General features: G+C 32.5%; 2 pseudogenes; both read left to right on the top strand.

The window, feature by feature from the left end:
* The first annotated feature begins 10,440 nt into the window (after positions 1–10,440).
* LOC149540845 (uncharacterized) lies at positions 10,441–11,668 on the top strand (annotated as a pseudogene).
* A 5,720-nt stretch (positions 11,669–17,388) lies between these two features.
* Positions 17,389–23,475, top strand: LOC149540844 (mitochondrial carnitine/acylcarnitine carrier-like protein; annotated as a pseudogene).
* Positions 23,476–24,462: the final 987 nt, after the last annotated feature.

Here is a 24,462-nt window from a genome sequence, read left to right as displayed (position 1 = left end):
GGTTTCCCCTTGGTCGGGGTTTCCCTGGTTAACAAAATATGGTGTTATGAGGTATATTATTGTATGGTTTATTGTTTAACATAATTAGTTTTCTATCATATGCAAATTATATGATTGTTAATAATATCCAATTTTGGGCTAAAGTTTTTAAAATACTAAGTCACCCTCCTCTTAGTATTTCCTATTTTCAACAAAAAATTAATAAGAGGTTTTAGTAGTATTTGTGGACCCTTGATGGAAACAATGAGAGTGGATAGGAAAGAATTTAAGTGGACCATAGGAGAACATAAGGGTTTTAATCTATTGAAACATAAAGTTATAGAGCAACATGTGTTAGCACTTCCAAATTTTAATAAGGTGTTTCAAGTAGATTGTGATGCTAGTGGTACTAAAATAGGAGTTATTTTGAGCCAAGAAGGTAAACATGTTGCTTATTTCAGTGAGAATTTCAATGATGCCAAAAGAAAATATTATCTTATTGATTATGAATTTTATGCTATAGTTCAAGCATTGGAGAATTGGAGAGACTATATTCTTCCTAAGAACTATTTTTTGTGTACTGATCATCAAGTTTTGCAATATTTGAATAGTCAAGGAAATTTGAACCAAAGAAATTGGAAATGGGTTGAGTTTTTGTAGAGTTATACATTCATTTTAAAACATAGAAGTGGGAAATCTAACAGAGTTGTAGATGCTCTTAGTAGAAGATAACTTTTGTTGACAGAGATGCAGATTGAGGTGGTTGGGTTCAAGGGACTCAAGAATTTGTATCTAGAGGATCTTGACTTTGGCAAAGCTTAGAAGGCTTGTACAAAACCTATTACACTTGATATGACAAAGTGGTTGGATTTTATAATCCACAATGGCATATTGTTCAAGGGAAGTTAGTTACACATTGCCAAAAGTTTCATGAGAGATAATCTCATCAAGTAGAAGCATAGTGGAGGATTAGTTGGACACTTTGGTAGAGATAAGACCATTTCTTTAGTTTTTAAAACTTATTATTGGCCACAGTTGCAACAAGATGTGAAGTTTTTGCAAAGTTACAGAGTATGTTAGATGGAAAAAAGAGTGAAGCATAATATTGGGTTGTGTCAGCCTTCACATATCCCATAGAAGTTGTGGGATGATGTCAGTGTGGATTTTGTTCTTTTTTACCAAGGCCTCAACATAGGCATGATTCCATATTTGTGGTGGTTGATGTATTTTTTAAAATGACATAATTCATTCCCTGTAAGAAGATTAGTGATGTTGTTTATGTGGCATAATTATTTTTAAGAGAAGTGGTTAGACTATGTGGTCTGCCAAAGAGTATGGTTTTAGATCGAGATACCAAGTTTTTTGAGTATTTCTAGCATGTTGGCCTAGTTTTTCACCACCATTATTTTGTTGTATTCAGCAATGGAAAACCCTAAATGTACACTCCAAGTAATTTGAAATTTGGTCAAAAAACTCTAGGCAAAAAATTCACCAAATAACCTTGTACATTGCCTTGTTTGGCCCTAGCCTTTGAAAACTTTAGAAAGTATTATTTCAAATAATTTTGGCAGGACATTTTTATCCTAAGGGTTTATTTATGTAAGAATGACCTTTTAATCTTTGATAAACCTTATAAAGTTTTCCTTAATGGCATTATTTTATTTGAAAAGGTCCTATATAACACAAATTTTGTGTGACCATTGATCTTGATCAGATCAATGGTGATGCAGGAGCATCTTGCATTGGAAAATTATTGAAAAAAAAAAAAATTTGAAAAAGAAAAAAAGGTAACAAAATAAAATAAAATAAAATCTAGAGGAGAGAGAAAAGTGACGAAAATTAGAGGAGAAATTATAAAAAATAAAAAGGAGAAAAGAAAGAAAAAGAGGATTTTTATTTTCGAGGTGCATAGGTGGCATAAATAGAAAAATAAAAAAAATAGTTGTCATTACATTAATCGAGGTGTGTAGGTGGCATCTTAGAAGCTTGTGGAAAGTTTCTTAAATCTTGCATTTAATATTTGTTGTGATCCATAAAGGAAACGTAATTTTCTAATTGGGCCACATGGTGGTGCTTAGTTGTAATTCTAGAAGGTTATGGAAGTTTTAGAAGGTTGTGGATATTGTGTAGGAGGAATTCTAGAAGGTTGTGGATAAGTCATGCATAGGGTGGTAAGTGCCTATTTAAGCAAGGCATATGAGCATTTCTAATCAAGCTCAAGGAGTAGCTTGAGGAGTGGAAGCTCAAGGAGAAGTTTGAGAAGTAGAAGCTAGAAGGTGTGAAGACTTCAAGGTGTGAAAACTCTAAAGGTGTAGCTCTTCAAGTAGAAGTTATTGGTGAAGCTCTTGGTGTGAAGACTCTTATTTAGGATTTCTCTTATGTTGAAGAAGTCATATCATCTTGTGGGTGTTGTAAGGATTTTTCAAGTATAATAAAATTATTTGTGAAGCATTTTTTTTTCTTGGTCTCTATATTGTTGCTTTCTTGATTGTGAGTGGGTAAGGGTGGTGTGGCCCTCCATTAAATGGCCATTGCATTCCCGCAATAACAAGATGTAGGGATTTTTAAAAATGTGGGCATGCACTATGATGAAACATAGCCCTTCCTAACATTCCAGCCTCAGTGTGCTGCAAAAGGTTCATGGTTGTCACAGCTAGTCAAACCTTCTTGCAGAGTTGTTAGTGTTCTCGCACATGTTTTGAAATTCCTACAATATTATTGGCTCATTATTTAATGAAGGTATTATTTTATAGTTTAGATTTTTTGATCGTTGATCTTGCAAAGAATCAAGGGCTAACGCATGCCCGCAATAATAAAGTGCATGAATGTTATACATTGCGAGGAAGCACCAATGCGATGCATGGCATAGTGTAACATCATGGGCCTGCCTTTCTCAGAAGGTAATAACAACTTGTCTTATGTGGTACTTGTCAGATGAGCCAGAGTATAGAGAAAGCATCTCATTGGTCTAACTAGCTAATTAGATATTACAGTCACAGAAGATTTTTTATCACCGTCGATCTGAAAAAGATCCAAGGTTAACGCTTACCTGCAATATGCACTTGCTTGACATTTAAATAATGTGGGCAAGCAGGAACAATGAGATCAATACTTAAAGGGAATGATGGGTCATGCCATGCTGGAAAGGTCAGATGAAGTAAAGTGCACTCATTGGTGGAATATGACAAGTATGTCGAGCTGGAAGTGGTGATGTCATGGGCGCTAAAACTTTAAATGCCACAGTAAAATCTATAAATCATGTTGGTAAAAGGATGATATTTTATTGGTTAAGTTAGCTGAGTGGACTATCAAAGAAAAGGACTTTGGCCCACCATCAATCTGGGAAAGATCGACGAAGAATGCATGCCCGCAATAAGAAGTTGCAACAATTTTAAGTAATGCGGGAAAGTGCCTTTTTGACACATGGCTGAGGGCTCTCAAATTTTTAAAAGCTTTTTATGTTTTTAAATAAGGTCGTCCAATCGTCATAGGATCAATGGGTGAAATTCAAAGTTTAAGCGCAAACATGAAAATAATGGCTATAGGAGTTAATATGATTCAAAGTTCCTTCATGTGACCTTATTGCATGGATATAACATAAAAATTTGCCATTACTGAATCACAAAGTTGTAGATTTTCTCAAAGCAAAAGGATTTCTAGAGCTAGGGCATAGAATTTCACAGCGATTTCAGCGAAATTGCAGAGAAAATTGCAAAGAAAGAAGGGAAAATTTAGTGAGTAAGTAACCTGTAACCATAAGAAATATAGAATTTACTATTGTAAGAGTTTAAAATTTTTAAAAGATGCCTCCACGAAAGAATTTTTCTGGGCAAACTGATTACTTAAAGAGGCTTGTGCATGATGATTTCCTAGAACAATTTTCCTTATCAGTAAATGAAATAACTAAAGGAAGGGAACTCATTCCTAAAAACCCTAGGGTAGTTATCGCTAAGGGTTTCTATGATAGGGAAAACTGGGTAAGAGATGCCCAAGTATCTATGGGAGGTTTGCAATTGTTCAAAAAATGGTTTTCTGAAAGAAATTTAGATACCCCCATGAGCAATGTTTGGAAATTTGACATTGGAAAATTAACAATCCCTGCAGTTTTCTTTGATAGTGATCTATTGATTGACTTGGCTAAGAAATATGATCCTATTACGGGTTGGATGAAGAATCATTCTAGAGTGAATCTTTTAGGGTTTTCCCTAAGCTACTCAGTGAAGTTTTTAACCTTAACCCTAACCACATTGTACATGAACTCATTGATATGGATGATTTGCAAGCAAGATATGATGCACAAAGAATATACTCGAGGACAAGGCCATTGCAGGTGCATGCTACTAAAGTTGGAACCTTGTCTGTGATTACTGCTAGCACACCTGAGCCATTACTAAAAAGACATTTTAACCCTAGGGCTCAAGCATTATATATTTCTCTTTGTAAAAATTTTGGAATGGATGAAACTGAGCAAATCCTAGGCTCAATTGTCCTCATAATGGCTCAAACTCTTCAATTTGGAATGAGCACTATTCTAGATTTTGCTACTTTTCTTGCCAAAGAGATTCACAATGGTTTGGTGGTGATAGCAATGGGAAAAGTGGATAAACCTTTCTGTTGGTATTCATTTCTTATGTATGTATGTTTGTATAAGGGACTTGCCTTCTTTTCTAAGGGTATGGAGCTAGAAACAACTAGGAATGAAGAGAGGAATCCAGTACAGTTGTCGAGTGTGGATATGACCTCAGAAGCCATAGATGCCAATTATGTGAGGTTTGATAGATATTTTGCATCAAAGCTTAGATTTCTTTTGAGAGGAGATAGCCCTAGAATTCCACAAGTACTGTTAGAATTGGTCAGACCCAAGGACCATGCAAAAGGGCTACTGGTTAGTCATAATTGGGGGTATGTCATTCCCTATAATGTTTCAACAGTGATAAGAGTATATGGCTTCCTGGGAAAGCTTCATGTGCTGCCATTTCATATGCCTTTAAAGATAGGAATAGCTAAGTTGTTATGGAAAATAGGCACTACAGATGAGAGGGAGTTGCCTAAGAAGGGTACATTTTTTCCAATTGTTACTGTGGCACATGATTTTTTTTTTGTAAGGAAAGGGTGGAAGCATTTGAATTTGTTCTTAGATAGATATAACATGGCAGAGTCTCATGCCAGGTTTATTGATCCTAAAGGATTCTATGATGTCTTAAGAGAGAGAATAAAAGCTTCCCACATGGTGCAACAAGTTTACTATCCAAAGGTTGTGATTAGAAATGTTTTTACTTTGCAAGAACAAGAATTGAGAAAGGAGAAATGGATATTATTTAGCAAAACCCTAGAATTCATTAATTCTTTTGACCTCCATTATGATCCATTGAAAGAAAAGAAATACTGGGGAGCTAGGATGTAGGCATTGGTGAATAATTTTGCTATGATAATACAAGCCATGAATGAGAAGAAGGATGCATATGCCAAGGATTATCCAAACAAGGCTGCAAAGGTGTAGAGGAGAATAAATAGTAGAAATATGGTGGCTCATGGACAGTATACTTTGTAGAGAAGGGTAGGTTATGTGATGGTTCAAAGTGTGCAATAGGCACCCCTTCATCAGAGACCAAGACCAGAAAGTCCATCAGCAGCCAGTGCTCCAAAAAGGCAAAAATTGGAGTAGGGATCTTCTTCTTCTCAAGTAGAACAATATTTCCCAAGCTAATCCCTAATCTAGATTGATGATGAAGCATCTTTAAGGGAGTAGCTTAGACAAATGGGTGGAGAAGGGGATGTAATTATTACTTCTAAAAACTTGGAGATTGGAGAACCACAAGAACCTCCTACACCTTCCTTCGATTTAACTATTGTTGATTACCAAGGTAAGCAAATTGACCCTATAGTTTCCCAAGCCTCTGAGAGGTTTATTAATGATGAGAATTTTGTGAAGTCTAGAGCATTTGCACAATTTTTGTGGAGGCTAAATATAGGAAATTTTGAGAAGACTTGTGAAAAGATAAAGGCAGAACAACCTGATCAATCAGATTCTGCTATTAAGGAGGAGGTCAAGTCTAAATTTTTGAATAATTTTGCTCAATTTACCCCTGAGGCCTGAAGGCAAGTAATTAGATAGTCAAGAGTCCTTTTTTTTCCTGAATGGGATATAGTGAATTCTATAGTTTTTGATTCGGTAAGGAAACAAAAGGATGTCTAGCTTAAGACTGAGGAAGAGATATTACAGGCTCATAGGGGAGTCAAGTTTAGTAATGACCACCAAGCCCTTGTTATTTGGTCAATTGAAAAAGAAGACAAGACCAGAATCCAGGAAATCTCTACTGCATAGCATACTAGCACATTGACAGTTTTCAAGGCTAGTGAGGTAGGCAGTAAACAGATAATAGGAATGGCCTCAGAAATGTTAAAATTTGGTAGTGTTGTATCTGACCAAGAAGAAGATAGATTTTCCCAACTCAATGCTAGGTTTGAAGAAGTTTTGAAACCATATGAGGAAAGGGGTATGCAGATACAATCATTAGAAAACAAAGTATCTCAAATGGAGAAACAACTTGGGAAAAGAAAAGTAGAAGATTCTAGTGGACCCATGATTATGTACCCTCCATGGCCACTTGTTGAGCCTTTTAAATAAACTCCAATTGTTGAAGTACTAGATACCCCAAAAAGGCCACAATTCTACTCTACAGAGGAATTTGAGGAAGAAAAGAATAAATTATACGCACTACATGTGGAACTAAATAATCAGTTTGAGGAGAAAATAAGGCAAGGTATAATGTGTTAGTAGATAAGATTGAGTGGCCATCAATTTTTGACTTATTGATAAAGATTGCAGCTATTAAGGATGAATTAAAGAGAAATGAGGTTAGTTTCAGACCCCTTATTCAAAAATGGACAGAAAGGAATAAAGATATCACTATTATGTGTATATCCGTCATTCAACTACCATGTCATCAAATAGAACAAATCTTTGATTTTCTTAATAAATTGTAAGGTTTTGATGACAAACAAGATTCTTTTCAAAAAAGATTAATTATTTGTTTTTTCTAGTATATTGCAAAGAAGTTTGATTTATTTCCTTGTGCTTTAAAGACCATTGATAAAGTAAAGGAAAAGGAAGAATGGAAGAGGGAGCTAGATGAAGTCTTTTGTGAAAGAATAAATAAAGTTATAAATGAAACTGGACAATTATTATGGGCTATGACAAATGAGGAGTTGGTTAAAGTGCAAATATTCTATAACTCCATCAAAAAAGAATTGATTGATATAGAGGCAGCTGCAAATTCTTTAATAACCGTACAAAGGGAGGTTCTAAATTTTGATTGGCCAGATGACACTACTTATAATGAGTGGAAAGATAAATTCATGTCTATAGAGAAGATGTTAGAAGATGACGAGGCAGAGATGATGCAAGTGTAACTGTTACTTTAACAGTTGATGATGAAGACAGAGAAAATCCCCAAGTTAAAGTAAACTTGCGGGTAACTGAGGAGGACACATCACTTTCAAGCCTCATGGTCACTTATTCAAAGGAATCAAAAGGATAAAAGAATTTTATCATAGTTTTTTTGTCTTCCCAAAGGGAATAACAGAAATGGTTGACCCACAAAAGGATTTTCAGTGTACCAGTCTTTCTGTTATTAACATTTTGTCATTTTGTGACAGGTATATGTAAATATCTCTTGTAAAGGACACCTGTCAATTTTCTCTTAGCCTGAAGCTTGTTGCATCTTACACTATATAAGTGAGATTCTAGGGCTAGAGAAGAGGCCAATTTTCTAATGCTTAAGTAATATACTTAGTTTGTTTTTGGTCCAATGTTTGGAGCAAGTTTTATGATGTATTATCTCTATTAGTTCCTAAGAATACATTAATATAGAATGATCTTTGTGTTTTTCCTAAGGTCATTCTAAGTTTACTACAAATGTATACAATTTTCAAAGAAAATGAATACAAATTATGAGTTGTCCCCATATCAGTTCTTTTTGAATTTTGTCTCCTTTTAGTTACTTGGTCATCTTGATATTGTATAAGTAAGGGCTTGTGCAATTAAATGCAATCCAGTTAGGTTGTATATATGTTCACCACTACTATTAATTCAATGGATTAAGTAAAAGCTTTGATGAATTTGATAAGGTTGCTATAGTAGTAGGAAGGATTTTTGAATCATGAATTCTAATAAGAATTGCTGATAATATTTGTTGTAAGGAAACAAATTAGATCTAAGGATTTGTAGTAGACTCTGAAGCCCAATGGATTAGGCACTGGTCAAATTGATTCAGTAGGAACAAAAATATTTCATAAATGGTTTTCAAATGTAGAATTATAATAAATTTTACTTTATTTTCTGAAGATCTTCAAAGTTGGCCAATACTTGTTTGCATGGAATGTTTTAGCTTCAGTTAGCCACTATTGCTGAGAACACATGCAAGTATATAGAAGAATTTTGGCCAAACCTGTTATACGGAATGTGTTTATCAAATTGTCAAAAATTATGCACATATTTGAGGATTTTAGATGAGAATTAGAATGAAACAAAAATAATTCTCATACAGTGCTTTCCAATCTTGAATCATCCTTGGGTATACCCACCTTTATTTTGTAGAGCCTAAAGAGTAGAAAACCACCCTTGGTTTTGTTGAAGTTGGGTCCAAATGGTTTACACATATAATTGTTAAGAGGAATTGGCTAATCCTTAGGTTGTGTGAGTGATATCATTTTGGTAGCATTTTGTTGCTTAGTAGTTTTAAAAACACCAACATAGCATACATTGTGGAAGAAATTGAAGATAGATTTAAAGTTTAGTTCATCACATCATCCACAAACTAATGGACATACTAATTTTGTGAACCAAATTTTGGGGAATTTGTTGAGATTCTTGGTTGATGATAAACCAAAAGGGATGGGATCTGATTTTACCATCACTAGTACAAAAACAACAATATGTGACTAAAAAAGTCCATTAAAATTTGTATATATGTGACTAATAGTAGTTAATATCCAATCATTTATAACACTATTGAATTTACTACTAAGCAATTTGAGTAATTTATTTGATCATTGATTGAATTGTATATTTAATAGTAAATATAGTGTTATATTTAGTAGTATATTTAGTAGTTGATTTAGTAGTATATTTAATCATATGGCTAGTCAAGGAGCAATTTTTTTTAGCATTTTATTAAATGTAAATAAGGTCAAGAACTATTTTTCAAGCATAATTTTATTCATGTTAAGGAAAATTGAAAGTGATAAAAATTGAGTCTAAGAGAACTTGAAGGTACCTCTCCTAATAACATGGAACCAAAGGTATCCTCTACATGCCTTTCTAACATTATCACCATGTAAACCATAATCTTGCCTTTCAACAAATGCATGCTCACAATAAAAAGGAGCAAAATTAGATAGAATCATGATCAATAAATCAATACATTGGGTCTCATATTCAACTAAATAAGTTCCTCTATTAAAAAAAGTAAAACTTGGTACACTAAGAAGTTTGAGCTGTATATATATGATATTATGAAATCAATACATGTTATCCAAAGATCCTAAATTTAGTACAAGATGAGCAACATAATTTTTGATGATTTCATGGTGCACATTATTTAAGTTCTCAACTAGCAAAATCAATTTCTTTCTGCTATATGGTAACATGGAATGAATCAATTGTGTCTTGTTAGAACACTTGGGAAAGAAGAAATACCTTTAAATTATCAAAAAATTCAGAATCTAAGATTACTTAAGAATTTTGTAAACTATAAATCTAGATTCAATTATGTAGGTATGTTTGCATTAAAGTTTCTGATCACACTATGTGATTCATAATTAGAACTAATGGTAGAGAGCTAAACGATAAAATATCATTCATATTGATGATGGATCATGATGTTTGATCTAAAATGTTGACACAAAAATACCTACAAAATTAAATCCAAAATATCTTGCAATAATCTCATGGATTGTGGACATCTATCGACTCCTATAGATAAGAATACCTAAGCTAGGAATAAAAAATGAATGTTTGTTATCTCAAATTGCAATGGTTGTAGATATGTAGAAATGATAGATATTCAAATAAATAATTTTATAGAGGAATATGAGGGATATTAAATAAAAATTGCATATGGCTAGTTGTGTACTAAAGGTGTTGATGTTTAATTGAAGACAACTACCCAAGAAACAACCCAAAGAAATATTTTGTACCAAGAAATGTAATGTGGTTCTAAACAACCATTTGTTCATAGCCACTTTGGTAGATATCTCTTGATGTTACAAAATTTTTCCTCACATTCTAGTAATTTCCTAAATCATGGTAACTATGTTTGATATTTTGTGATGTTGAATATTGAACCATTAGCAATTTGAATGAGTGATTAGTCTTTGCAAAAATTATAAGAAGCCTATAGAAAAACCCTTGCACAATTCCATATGCACCTTTCATCATGTGATGAAAATTTTAATTCGATGAATATAGTGAGATTTGGTCAGTAATTGATTAATAGTCAAGGAAACCCACTTTAGGGATTGCCTAGTGATTTAGAATTAAAGCAATATGCTCATCTGCATAAACATATTCCTTCCTTGGGAAATATGCAATCAACCATGAATGATTTAACCTTAGGATTTTCCATGATACAATAGAAAATTAGTACAACTATGGGATTTGGTGTTGCTGACCATGTGAATGGGATAAACAATTTAGCATTGAATTATCAAAATAATGTTGTGGGGATGCAGTCGATATGACAAAAAAAACAACAACATGTACAACAAAAATAACAATAACAACATTTTCAAACACTACTGGCACAAAAGAAACGTGGGGAAAAACTTCAAGGTTCTCATCTTGTGAGTGGACAAAATCTAGATATGTCATTGCCCAATCTTGTTGTATCCCAAGTTGCTCCAAATAAAAATAGAGGGATGCCAAATACTATACCATCTCTAGGAAATAGTAGTAGAAGCCTTGGTAATAACATTTCTTTGGGTTCAAGGAAATCAAAGAATATGTTGACCATGGAATATGGTTTGGATGTGTTTGATTCTAGTGCATCAAATGTAATTGGAAGAATAAACATTATAAAGTACAAAAGTAAGAATGTTTCCTGTACTTAAATAAAATGATTATTTGATCCCCAATGCTACAATTGTTGCTTCTTTCACATCTATTTCTATTGAAATTAGATTGAACATTTCAGGAATTAAGAGGCTTGGTGGCATGAATCCCATAGTTAGTACATCATTAACTAGTTTTGCAATTATTTTTGGTTCATCAAATGAACTTGGACATAATTATGGTCAAAGTGGGAGGAAAGGTTGGAAAATGCAAAATGTATCTATTAACCCAGATTTGAGTCAAATGGCTAATTTTTTCTTGGGTCCACATCATGACTAGTCTCCTCCTCATGGAAGCCAGGATTTGATTTCTCTTATCTTGCATGATTTAGGACAGTTTAGAATTTTTGAATTTGTTGGGAAAAGTCAAAGTCTTCCAAGTATATTGGCCTCAAATGTTAGGTATCCTAGGATTTTCAATCACACAAAAAATCAGAGTGATTTGTTAGGCACTAATATAGGGTTGTGAGTGAAGGCTAAAGATGTATCAAAATTTTCTTTGAATTCAAAAAATTTGAGCAACATGCATTCTAAGCAGTATTCTTCAGATGATTACATGAGCATCTTCTTCAGATAGGTGTGCAAATTTTTTAAAGGATTTTTATTTGTATTATGAAATTTGAAATTAATTCTCAAATTGTAGTACTGATGGAAAATTTATGTATGTTGAGATTCTTTTAGGATTTGGCCTTTCACACACATCTAGATTGTGTAGCAATATTATTCTACGATTCTGGTATTAATTTTGTATGTCATACTTTCAATGAATATGATGAAACTCTTCATGATACATACACACATATGATCTTGTTTAAAAGGATCCATATTTGCATGGTGAAATGATGGTTACTTTTTTATGTAAGGATTTTAGTCACACATTCATTGCAAATACATATATACATACATATATATACATACATAGATATATATATATGTATATATATATATATACATATATATATGTGTATGTATGTATATATATATATATGTATATATATATATATGTATATATGTGTATATTTATATATATGTATATATGTGTATATTTATATGTATGTATATATGTATATATATATATATGTAAGTATATATATATATATATATATATATATATATATATATATATATATATATATGTATGTATGTATGTATGTATATATATGTATATATATACATATATATACATACATATATATACATATATATACACATATATATACATACATATATATATACATACATATATATATATGTATATGTATATGTATATATATTTGTATGTATGTGTATGTATGTATGTATGTATGTATGTATGTATGTATGTATGTATGTATGTATATATATATATATAAAGAATGGTTTCAGTCGAAGATAGAGTCTCTACGTTGCATGAGTCTCCCACACGCTTTAAATGGGATCTTGTGAAATAGGAGAATAGTTATTTTTTGTTAATAGATTGAATTTGGCTAAAGGCATTATGGAGACACTTTTTTTATTATTCATATACATACTCATGATTTTACTGATAGAAAATGGTATATGTGGAAGGTTTGGACATACTTAATCACTAACAATGATGCACAATGAGATAATTTAGTAAAGTGTTACAAGATCAAGTGTTAAAAAAAATTGAAAGCTAATTCATGGGTCAAGTGTTATAACATTTTTTTAATAAATTATTCGTAGCAAATCTATGTGGTTGATACCTCCGAATGCAAGAGAAATTTATGTGTGGAAGGTTTAACACTTGATCTTGTAACACTACACTAAATTATCTTAACACATAGGTTCGCTACTAATAATTGGCTTAGATCATTTCCATAAACATGAAAAGTGTACATATTTGTAGAGAGGAGAAGAGAAGTGGGAATGCCATGTGTAATCAATATCAAAATATACATGGTGTTGCCATCAATGAAGGTATTGATTATTCCATGTCTAAGATCAACACATGGCTTCAAAGAAGAACTAAAGAAAACTTTATAACATTCTCATGCACTATGAATAACATAAATTTGATGAATTTCAAAATGGAAACATTCAAAAAGTGGTTGACTTGAAGAAGTTGGAAGTAAACGGTAATCTTAGGAAGTCATTGCCAATTAGCAAGTGCCATCAATCAATGGTCATGATCAATCTTTAGGAGCACCTTCTATTAATTTCTATAATTTCAACAAGATTCAACTTTGTGACTAAAGAGGAATACTAATGTTATGCAATTTATATGATCTAGGAATTTGGCTAGTAATCAACATAAATTTTGGAGAGGTTGGTGATTTAGATGTAAGACTTGGAAGCAGAGATATTCTTTGAGATGTTAATAGACCTTATAATTATTGTTCCTAATCATGGTCATTGATGGTTAAGTAGTCATTTCAATTATTCTCAAATCCTTACAAATTTATTTTTATTATTCACTAAGACAGGAAACTCAGTATATTCTATGGGGGTTAGATGTAGAAGAAGGATGGTAGAAAGACAAGAGACACTTTTATATTATAGAGAAAATGTACTCATTATACTTAAAGTCATTTCTAGTGATGTGGAATGTGGGTAGTTGTATGTCAAATTGTCCATTGTGAATTTTGGCATTTTAAAATTATGCAATGGCCATGTATAGATACTCATGATAGAATTAACTAGGATTACATTCAATTGAATGAATATATCACCTCTTAATTTCTATTTTATCAAGAAACTATGTTTAGTGCAAAATGCCATTATCATCATGTGAAAATGCATTGATTGTATTGCAAAGCCAAATTTTGTCACATAACATGTTTCTTAACACAATATTGGAAGTTAACATCTTAGAATTTTTAACTCATTTCAATGAAAGATTCCTCTATACTTTATGGTGAAATCTAAACTAGATTAGTTTTTGATGAGACATTAATGTAGGAAAAAATCAATGCACTTTGTAAAAATTGTGAATAATTAAAAAAACCAAGGTTTGGAGAGTGACCTTAAAGTCAAAAATATCATGAGTATAATTTTTTGTCATGCTAACAATGTCCTTAAGCTCATAGAAGTCCTCCATAGATTTGATCATGTCCTTTATTGATGGAAGAAATGCCTTGCCCAACAATATTTGTGCTATCCACTTTGATTTTGACTCAAAGAATAGAAAAGCTATGATCTATAATGAGCCAAAAAATATGGTTATGAAATTTAAGAAGCATGTATGTAGAAGGATTTAGGATCATTGTATGGAGATAATGCACACTCAATTTCTTATAAGGGAGAAGAATGGAATCAATTTGGAATTCCCCATAACTAAACCTATTGTAAGGATCATACAATCCACATTCAAAAAATTTAGTCTGTATAAACCTTGCATGGAATTCCAACAAATGAAAGATATGGAGCTAACAAAGTTTGAAAAATATGTTCATATAATGGTCCTACATGATCATCATCCACTATAACAATGCCCATTGTATCAAGAAATAGGAAAGAATAACAATACTTGTAAAAGAGAGATACCATGAGAAAAAATGTGGGTGTAACTATAAGTACTATAAAGAATATTGTTAATTATAGACACAGAGGACATAATGTACCACTTAAACCATTTGTACTAATAATAAGATAGTGCATGATGAATAGTGCTCTAGAAGGAACGTAGCAACTGGACTAGCCTATCTTACTCGGTACAATATATAATACAGTTTGCAATAAAAAAGGATTCATCCTGAAAATCCACCAGTCCATTTTTATTAAGATATTTCACTTGGATCATGAGGAAGAACACATCACTAGGTTGTTCAACATCAATTATGTTGATTTTACATTATATTTTTCCATGGTGTTTGAGAGTTATGGTAGAAAAAGGATTTGTATTTACATGTTGGTAACTTATAATATTGTTATCAAGATTCAACTGTGTAATATTTTGAGTTAAAATCATTGACCCATGTTTCAAGATTAGTGATTCACATGAACCTATCTCTCATGAGAATGAATGGAACACTTAGCACTCATTGGATCTAGGTGATTCTTACATAGGTGAAGCAATAGATCCAATGAGTGTTAGTTATTACATTCATTCTCATGATACATGGGTTCATATGAACCACTACTCATGAAACACAGGTCAGTGATTTTAATTGAATCCTACGAGCAATATCACAATTTGACTTACTTTGTAAAATATCACCTACTTATTAGTTTTGGTAACTCTCGAGATTTAATTTGTATATTAAGTTTTTGTTTCATTCCATGACATAGATAGAGTTGGAAAATTTAATAATATTGTACCACATGTTTTAGATAAAAATTTGGATGATTAGCTTGTATTTTTTGTATTCCCTTTGTGACATCCAAAGACTTTGAAGACAAGTAGACTTCTTTGGCCACAACAAGAAATTATAATGAGGTATCTTGACCAATTTTTGAATTCCCTATAATCACTACAACCTACATTTATGCAATCAAGAATATAATTGAAACATTTGCATTTAGGTAAATTAATGCCCTACCTCTTCAATTGCATAGTAAAAGAATATTTTTAAACTGTGATATTCACATGCATATATTGGAAGAGGATATCTCTAAACACCAAAAATAATATCCATGATGGCCATCAATGAGAAAATGTTTTTGGAAACATCAAAATATTATAGGAAACAACTTTTGTGAAAGAATTTTTTTTTAGCTAGAAATGCTAAGAATGTAGATAACATAGGAGGATCATTTAATAAGTAAAATTCCATCCAAAATTATAATGCATACTATCAATTTTATGGCTTTATTTATTAGGCTATCCATTCCAAAGAGAGGAAATTAATTCCAAAATAGCCTTCCTAGATTATTTATACATATTAGAGAACAAATTGAACCAAACAACATAAACCTATCTTTCAATCTCAAATTCAGGAAAAGAAAAGGAAGGCTTGTTACTACTGGAGAATGGGAAAGTAGTGAGACAAAAAACTAGCCAAACACTTTGTCTTGTAGATGGAAAGGGCAAATTGTATTGCAACATCACATGTCAAAAATTGCATTTCCTATATTCATAAATGAAGAGCCCATTACTAATGTCTTTTTGATGTTAGGGAGTAGTTTCCTTAGGATAAGGGAAGATTTTTTTTTTGGTTGTAAAATGCTAAAGCCTTAATGTACACCAAGATTTGATAACAAGATATCAAATTTTTGTATAACTGTTGTAATGTTAAGTATGCTTAAGAATATGTAAAACATTTAGAAACATTTCTTTTGGAAAGAAACTATGTAACAGATTATGGTTTGTATCTGACACATGATCTAATCTATACTAGAAAGAGATTAGATTTAACTGGTGAAAGGAAATTGAGTTTTAGCTTTTACACCTAGCCCCTAATTTGATTCAATATATTTGTGATAAATTTAGTAAATTCAACAAATGTTTGTTCTTTTCAAGGTTTCTGAAAAAGCATAATTAAGTTCTTCCTTAAAAATAGAACTTGTAGCAGTCCATATAAATGATATGAGCCCATACTGATAATACTTGTTCATGTCACTTGAATGTACTCTATTCAAATATGCCACAAGAAATCATGTAAATCCTCTAGTAAAATCTATTGACATTTTTCATATCTCCTAACATGATGTAATTTTTCTATAGCTAATTCTTGTACATGAGTTGTCACCTTTTCTTAAACACTAGGTTTTCTATGGTTAGCATTTAATTGATTATCGAGTTATCGATAGAACTCTATTAAACATACCACTAATCAAATATAAACCACATATTTCTAGGATTTCATGGATTGAGCCTAGAACATCCCTCCTACAAGCATAATTTTGTGACTTGTGTGGGCCCTATAGCTGAACTAGATACATAAATTACCATTACTCTTGCACAACATGCTAAAAATTGTGTTTTTGCCCACTAATAGTACTTGGTAAATCTTTTTTTGAACCCCAATGCCTAGCTAAAAAACTCACTATCCTAAGGTCTTGGAGCCTTGATGCTTGACTAATTTTTTAGGCTAGAGCTATAGCTTCACTACTAAGAGAAATTTCTTTGTTCTGAAAAAGTAAAACTAGTCACCCAACATATTATGTTAAGTTGAAAAGGAAACAATTGGAAGACTTCTATGAAGATTTATGTTGATTATGAGTGTCATCTAGTTATAATATTTTATTTATGTTTTTTTACTAAGGAGAATGAATAGGAAAATGCACCATTAGTAGTCCTGAAGATAACATTCTAGTTTTGTTATTTATTATGGGCTTCCATTCTTTGTTTCCTTAACTTTTTTTTATCTTTCTAATACTTTTTGGTGTAGATAGATATTGGTTTTGAATGGCATAATGGAAAATAATGCAAGTAGGTATATATTTTATGGCATTGTTGGAGGAGTAGCACAATTGATATGTGGGAATCCATTTGACACAATCAAGGTAAAGTTGCAGAGTTAGCTAGTACCTCCTCCAGGCCAACCTCCATGCACTGTTGGGATCGTGGATGTTGTCCAAAAAATAGTTATAGCAGAGGGCCCTTCAGGATTTTACAAAGGAATGAGAGCTCCATTAGCTATAGTAGCAATGCTAGATGCATTTTTGTTTACTACAAGAGGGTAGATGGAAGCCTTAGTGAGAATAGCACTTGGGGTTCCCCTTTCTATGGAACAATAGGTAATTTGTGGAGCAGGGGTGAACATTGTTATGTCAATTCTAATATGCCCAACTGACCTAGTGAAGTGTAGATCACACACATAATAAAAAATCCCTAACCCTAAGCCTTTTTATACAAGCTTTTTGCCACTTACAAAATTAGGGCTAGAATAATAGAAAAATAGTAGCCAATGCATTTTACAATATAAGGTCATTTTTCACTTCTAAAACCCCCATGGGGGCATTGCCCTTTGACCCCACCTTATACTATGATAGGAAGTGAACCTAGGGTGATACCCTAGGACCCCGCAAAGGCATTACCACTTGACCCCATCTTTTGTAGAAATAATCTAGAGGGAAATTATGCTGAATAAAGTTTTGAGTCTGATTAGGCTCCACATCACAACAATCACCCACATGGAGACTGATCAAACTCTACAATAATAACCTCCCACTTGGAGATTGATCATAGCACTACTAAATTTGAAGCTCCCATTGGAATATTAAACCATCTTGGACTCTACTATTCTTTTAGTCTATTTAGTCTAGAAGACCAACTAAACATGAAGAGTAGTTCAGATTCTCCCTTGTTACTACCTTAGTAAACATATCTAGTAGATTATCATCTATATGTATCTTCTCCAGCTTTAAATTTCCATCATCCAAAATTGACCAATGAAATGGTACCGCAACTGTATGTGTTTTGTCTTTTAATGCAAAGCTAAATTCTTTACAAGATAAATGGCACTCTAGCTATCTGTGAACAAATAATTATCCCTCTATGGGTGACCCAATTCTTCCATGAAGAACTTAAGATGTATCATCTCCTTGGCTACCTCTATAGCAGCAACATACTCTACCTCTGTAGTGGATAAAGCATTAACCTGTTGTAATTGAGAAACCCAGCTCATTGCTACCCCACCAACAGTAAATACATAACCTATAGTACTCAACCTGGTATCAATATCCCCTACCAAATCTAAGTTGGCATATCCCTATATAGTAGTAGTAGAGCCCCCAAAGTGTAAACACTTACTAGATGTGCCTCTCAAATATCTGATAATCCATTTAATTACATTCCAATGCTCAATTCCTAGATGACTCATATACTTGCTAACAACTCCTATTGCATGTGCAATATTTGGCCTAGTACATACGATAGCATACATTAAGCTTCCTACAACTGAAATATAGGGTACCTTAGACATTTTATCCTCCTCTTCTTGTGTCTTGGGACACATCTCCTTAGTCAACTTCAAATGACCAGGTAAAGTTGTGCTAACAACTTTAACATTCTCCACAGAGAAACATTACAACACCTTCTAAATATAATCAACTTGAGATAATGTTAATTTTATGTTCTTCCTATCTCTTCAAATCTTCATATCAAGGATTTTTTTTGTTGCTCATAAATCCTTCATAGAAAATGCATGTGCTAATTGGTATTTTGACCCCTTAATGTGATACATGTTAGACCCAGCTACAAGCATATCATCAACATATTAACATAAAATAGTGTAGTTGTCATCATAGCATTCATGTTCACCAGCATCAGTAAGTAAAATAGAATACAAGGAAGGAAAAAATCTTCCTAATGATCTACCTATCCTTGTTGACCATCTAAAATTCATTGGGATGTGTGGTGTTTGTTGTTGCAGTTGTTGCAGATCATAAAGAACTATTGGAAAATTAGCTTTTGGAGTATCATCCAACATTACATAACCATTTTCTTTATTCTCATGTTGCTACAATAGATCTTTGTACAAAACTTTCTCATTGAATATGACATCCCTGCTTCTTACAATTTTATGATTTACAAAATCCCAAAGCCTATAACCAAATTCATTAATGCCATAACCAAAAAATACACATTTCTTTAACTTAGCTTCCAACTTGGTTCTATTTTCAGAATCTATATGAGCAAATGCTTCACAACTAAAGGTCTTGAGAAAAGAATAACTCACCTTCTTACCAATCCATGCCTCCTCTAAAATACCACAACCCAAAGGAGTAGAGGAACCTCTATTAATTAGATGTACAATAGTATTGATAGCCTCCACCCACATGTTTAAGAGCAACCCTACATGCAACTTCATGCTTCTTGCACACTCCATTATAGTCTTGTTCATGTATTCAACCACTCCATTTTCCTGTGAAGTCCTTGGAACAATTTTCTATCTATGAATACTATTAGTGGAGCAATAATCTTCAAATTCATGGCTACAATACTCACCACCATTATCAAATCTAAGACATTTTAATTTATTTCCAGTCTCATTTTCAACCAAGGATTTTCATTTCTTAAAAGTTTGAAATACATATGATTTATGTCTAAGGAAATAAAGGCATACTTTTCTAGTTGCATCATCAATAAATGTAATATAATAATGAGAGCCGCCAAGGGAAGATACCTAAGCCAATCCCCATACATATGTATGCACAAGCTCTAATCTCTCACTTCTCTTTTCCTTCCCAGTCTTCATAAATCGCACTCTCTTTTGTTTTCCATACACACAATTTTCATAGAAATCCATATTGACACATTTCAGACCTAGTAAAACTTGCTTTGAATTAAGTACTTTCATACCTTTCTCACTCATGTGCCATAAGACTATATCAAAATATACAGTAGCTATTTTTTCTCCCTGTTCAATTACAACAACTATTCTTCAACATTTATTTTTCTCTGAAATAATCAAAGTAGAAGGAACAATATAACCTGTATAAAGTTATAAGGTGCCTACCTTTACATCTTTTTCTACTACAAGGGAACCTTTTGAAATCTTCCAATTTTTATCATTAAAAGTGACTACATAACCCTCATCACCAAGTAGCCGAAATTAAATTCCTACTCAGCCTTGGAAGATGTCTTACCTCATGTAGTAGCCAATGATTCTCATTCTACAACTTGATTTTAACTTTGATTTGTTACTTGCCACATTTGCCTCATTGTTCCCATCTAGTTTATTTCTTTAATTGTTCTTACGAGTCCAAAAATCTTTCTTCTTATGCCCTATTTTACCATAATACCAACAATCTCTCAGTCCTCTGGATTGAGACCTCTTCCCCTTTGACTTTGCTCTTGATTTCCCATGATTTCTAGAATTATTTCCTCTCTCAGTCATTCTACCTTTGCTTTGTGCATTCAAAGCACTTCTTGATGTAGATCCACCTAAGGATTTCCTATGAGTTTCCTCACTCAAACTAACACTGATCACATCATCAAATTTTAGGGTATTAGATCCGAAAATGTAATTAGTCATGACCATTACCAAGCCATTCCATCTTTTAGGAAAAGAACACAAAATTAGGAGAGCCCTAATTTCTTCACCAAAATTAATACCCATAGAAGATAACTAACTAGTAACAATATTAAACTCATTTAAATTATCTACAATAGATCCACCTTCTACCATTTTCATATTAAATAAATACTTCATGAGAAATACCTTATTTGAAGTAGAGGGTTTTTCATACAATTTCTCTAGGGTTTCCATCAACTCTTCTGTCATCTTCACTTTTGTAATATTAAATGCCATTGATGGTGCCAAGCATAATCAATACTTCCAACTACCTTTCTGTCTAAAATCTCCCAGTCCTCATCTAACATAGTAATATCAAAAAATATTAGATCACACATAAGAGAACACAAGATACCAAGATTTAGCATGGTTCACCCAATCTCTAGGCTACATCCACCAACAACAAGTCCAATATTATTATGATCCAGTGATTACAACTTGATTACAATCAGAAATTCCTTATAGCTCAATACCACTACAAGAACCAATTTTTGCATCACACACATAATGAAAAATCCATAACCCTAAGCCTTTTTTTACAAGCTTTTTGTCACCTACAATATTAGGGCTAGAATAACTGAAAAATAGTAGTTGACACCTGTCATTTTTTGCTTTGGGGGGGCTACCCCTGAAAACCCCCATGGGGGTATTTCCCCTCAACCCCTCCCTATACTACAATGGGGAGCACACCTACAAGGGTGTTTCTCGTTGACCCCATCTTGGGGGCATTGCCCCTAAACCCCCATAGAAATAATCTAGAGGAAAACTATGTCAAATAAACTTTTGAGTCTGATTAGGCTCCACATCACAACACAATCATGCATCACAGGGACTGATTTAGTTGTATTGTGATGTGATTGGTGCAAAATTCACCATTCTTCATAATAAATGATGGAGTACATCAATAAGCTTTAGGCATTGAGATGAACTATTAAGGTTTTCTTTATACAATGGGAAATAAATCTACATTATTAAGCATCCAACATGGTGCATAGAAATCTTCAGATTTCTTTCAAAGTTCAAACTCATTGGAATCAACCTCCCATTGCATGGAATCATGGATTAAACCTTAACAGTTGTGAAATTCATTTGTATATAGTGTTCCACAGGGACGCATCCCCTATGGTTTTAGGGCCATACCCATACCGGGACAAAATGGGGACACAACCAGTTCTTTTGGCATGAAACTTGAGGATGGCCAACAGTACTGGGGATGGTTTTTCCATCCCCTATCTATCCCAAAAAAAATTGGTTGTCCCCTTTTTTCTAGCTAATCTAGTAAAGGAAAAATGCCCTTGAAAAAATCATTTTTTAAATTTTTTTATGTCCGCACAGCCCCTAGTCATCTTAAAGACATAATAAAAAATGCAACCCATATTTGTTCCCTTAAACCACTAAATCTTGTAATCATTTTTTGATTTGACATACTTACTAAGAGGAAGAAAAAAAACATAAGAACAATAGCAGCAGTGAGGAAAGATTTTGTTTAGTGAGGAAAGCTTGAATTTAGTATTTACTTAATATTTTGGTTGGACTTCTCTTTATTTAATTCTAATTTCAGCATGATACTTGGAGCCTTTAGGCATTTTGATTTTTTCTATATATGATGTATGTGATATTGTTATAATGGAAGTAATTAGTATTTATCATTCTATAATATTCCATGTATTGATCTTCTAAAATGTCTATGGTGAATGGTTTATCAATGTTATGATATGCATATTTGAATTATGTCTCTATATATATAAAAAATCCCCTATATTTTTAATTTTCATCCCCTAAGGTCTCATCTCCTAAATTTTGGCTTTGACCCATACCCATACCAAAAACATGCCCCCATCCCCTAAAACGTCCTCATCCTGGAAACTCTATGGAGTATAGTTTGTACATCATTTGAGCCCTACTTATGCACTTGATAATATATATTATTGGTAAATCATTTATTTTCCCTTAAATATTAGCATATAATATTTATATTGATCCCTTCCGAATTCCTATAAAAGATGTACATCCACAACAATAGCAGCATCCATCAAATACAATGGACCAATTAGTGTAGCCAAAAATGTTTTAAAATCTAAGGGAGGGATTTTAGGACTATTTAAGTGTCTCACTCCTACTTCAGCATGAGAAGTGCTAGAAATTTAGTTATGTTTATTGCCTATGAGGGAATAAAGTAGCATTTGGTTGGAGGACGGATACTTCGGGATTGAGCCAAAGTGCTCTCCTTACATCAAGTGTACTTACTGGTGCTTCTTTCTGGTTGATTTTATATCCAACTAATGTTTTGAAGAGTGTTATCTAGGTTGATAATTACCACCAGTCAAAGTAATCTGGCTCAATTGATGCATTTAAGAAAACAGATGCTTCTTAAAGGATCAAAGGTTTGAATAGGGGCTTTGGGCCTGCCATGGCTCGAAGTGTTCCCTCCAACACTATATGTTTCCTTTCCTATGAGGTTACAAGGTCAAGTTTGGGATGATAGAACATTTTGACCAAAATTCTAGTGTATTACACAATTTCAACAAAAAAAATGATTGGGGAATGAACGCTTTCTTCATTTGAAAGTTTATTTCAATTCTATAATTTCACAAATTTTAATGATATCAGGTTATTTTCATGGTCTTTTATTTATATTTAATGAAATTTCATCTATCTTTCTCAAGGCCTAAAATTTTCTTACCTTAGCAAGACTTCACAATTTTTTTGTTTTTGCACCAGTTATCTTATCATTTACAAGAAAGTTCATATCTTATTGTTATTGTAATTCTTAACATGCAACTGAAAGGAAAATACAACAGTTACATGATTTTCATCGACATCTCATTTGTCAACAATATAATTATAGAATATAATTGTTTTTTTTATTTTAAATTTGAATTGTTTGGAAGTATCAAATAGGTTTTGGAGTAGTTTTATCTTTTTTCTTAATAAATGTGTGGGTTATGTGCTTAATACACATGTGGCTTGAATCAAACCAACTCTTTCTAAATACATATGTGTTGAAAAAATTGTCAAGTCATCTCTCTATATTTATTTAACTTCTTCAATACACTTCTATCAAACTGACTCTATTATTACCATAAAACTAAGTTCTAACTATATTTCTAACTAAGTTTATGAAAATATGACTTGACAAAAACTCTAGTACATAATGCATGTTTGGTAAGCTAAATACCTTACTAAAAAAGGATTGGACATCCTTCTACATTGACTTCATGACTAAAAAAAATCATTTATTTTCCTAAGTAAAACATACTGACTTCATTTTATTTGTCAACCTGGGAGTGTAAGCTTGAGAGGGTAGCTACAAAGTATATACTTTGATTCCTCTTAAGTCATTACAACTACAATAGGAAAAGAATGTTGAAGGAAATTAAGCTAAGAACTGAAATGACATTTTCCTTGAAGGTTAGAGTAATGCTGCAAACAATAAATCTACTTGAACATATATGCTATAGTAATAGTT

This window comes from Cupressus sempervirens, chromosome 9, assembly GCF_028749045.1.
Source record: "Cupressus sempervirens isolate cs-2001-9-10 chromosome 9, ASM2874904v1, whole genome shotgun sequence".
NCBI lineage: Eukaryota > Viridiplantae > Streptophyta > Pinopsida > Cupressales > Cupressaceae > Cupressus > Cupressus sempervirens.
Note: the sequence above shows the minus strand (reverse complement) of the source record. Positions and strands in the feature narration are given on the sequence as shown.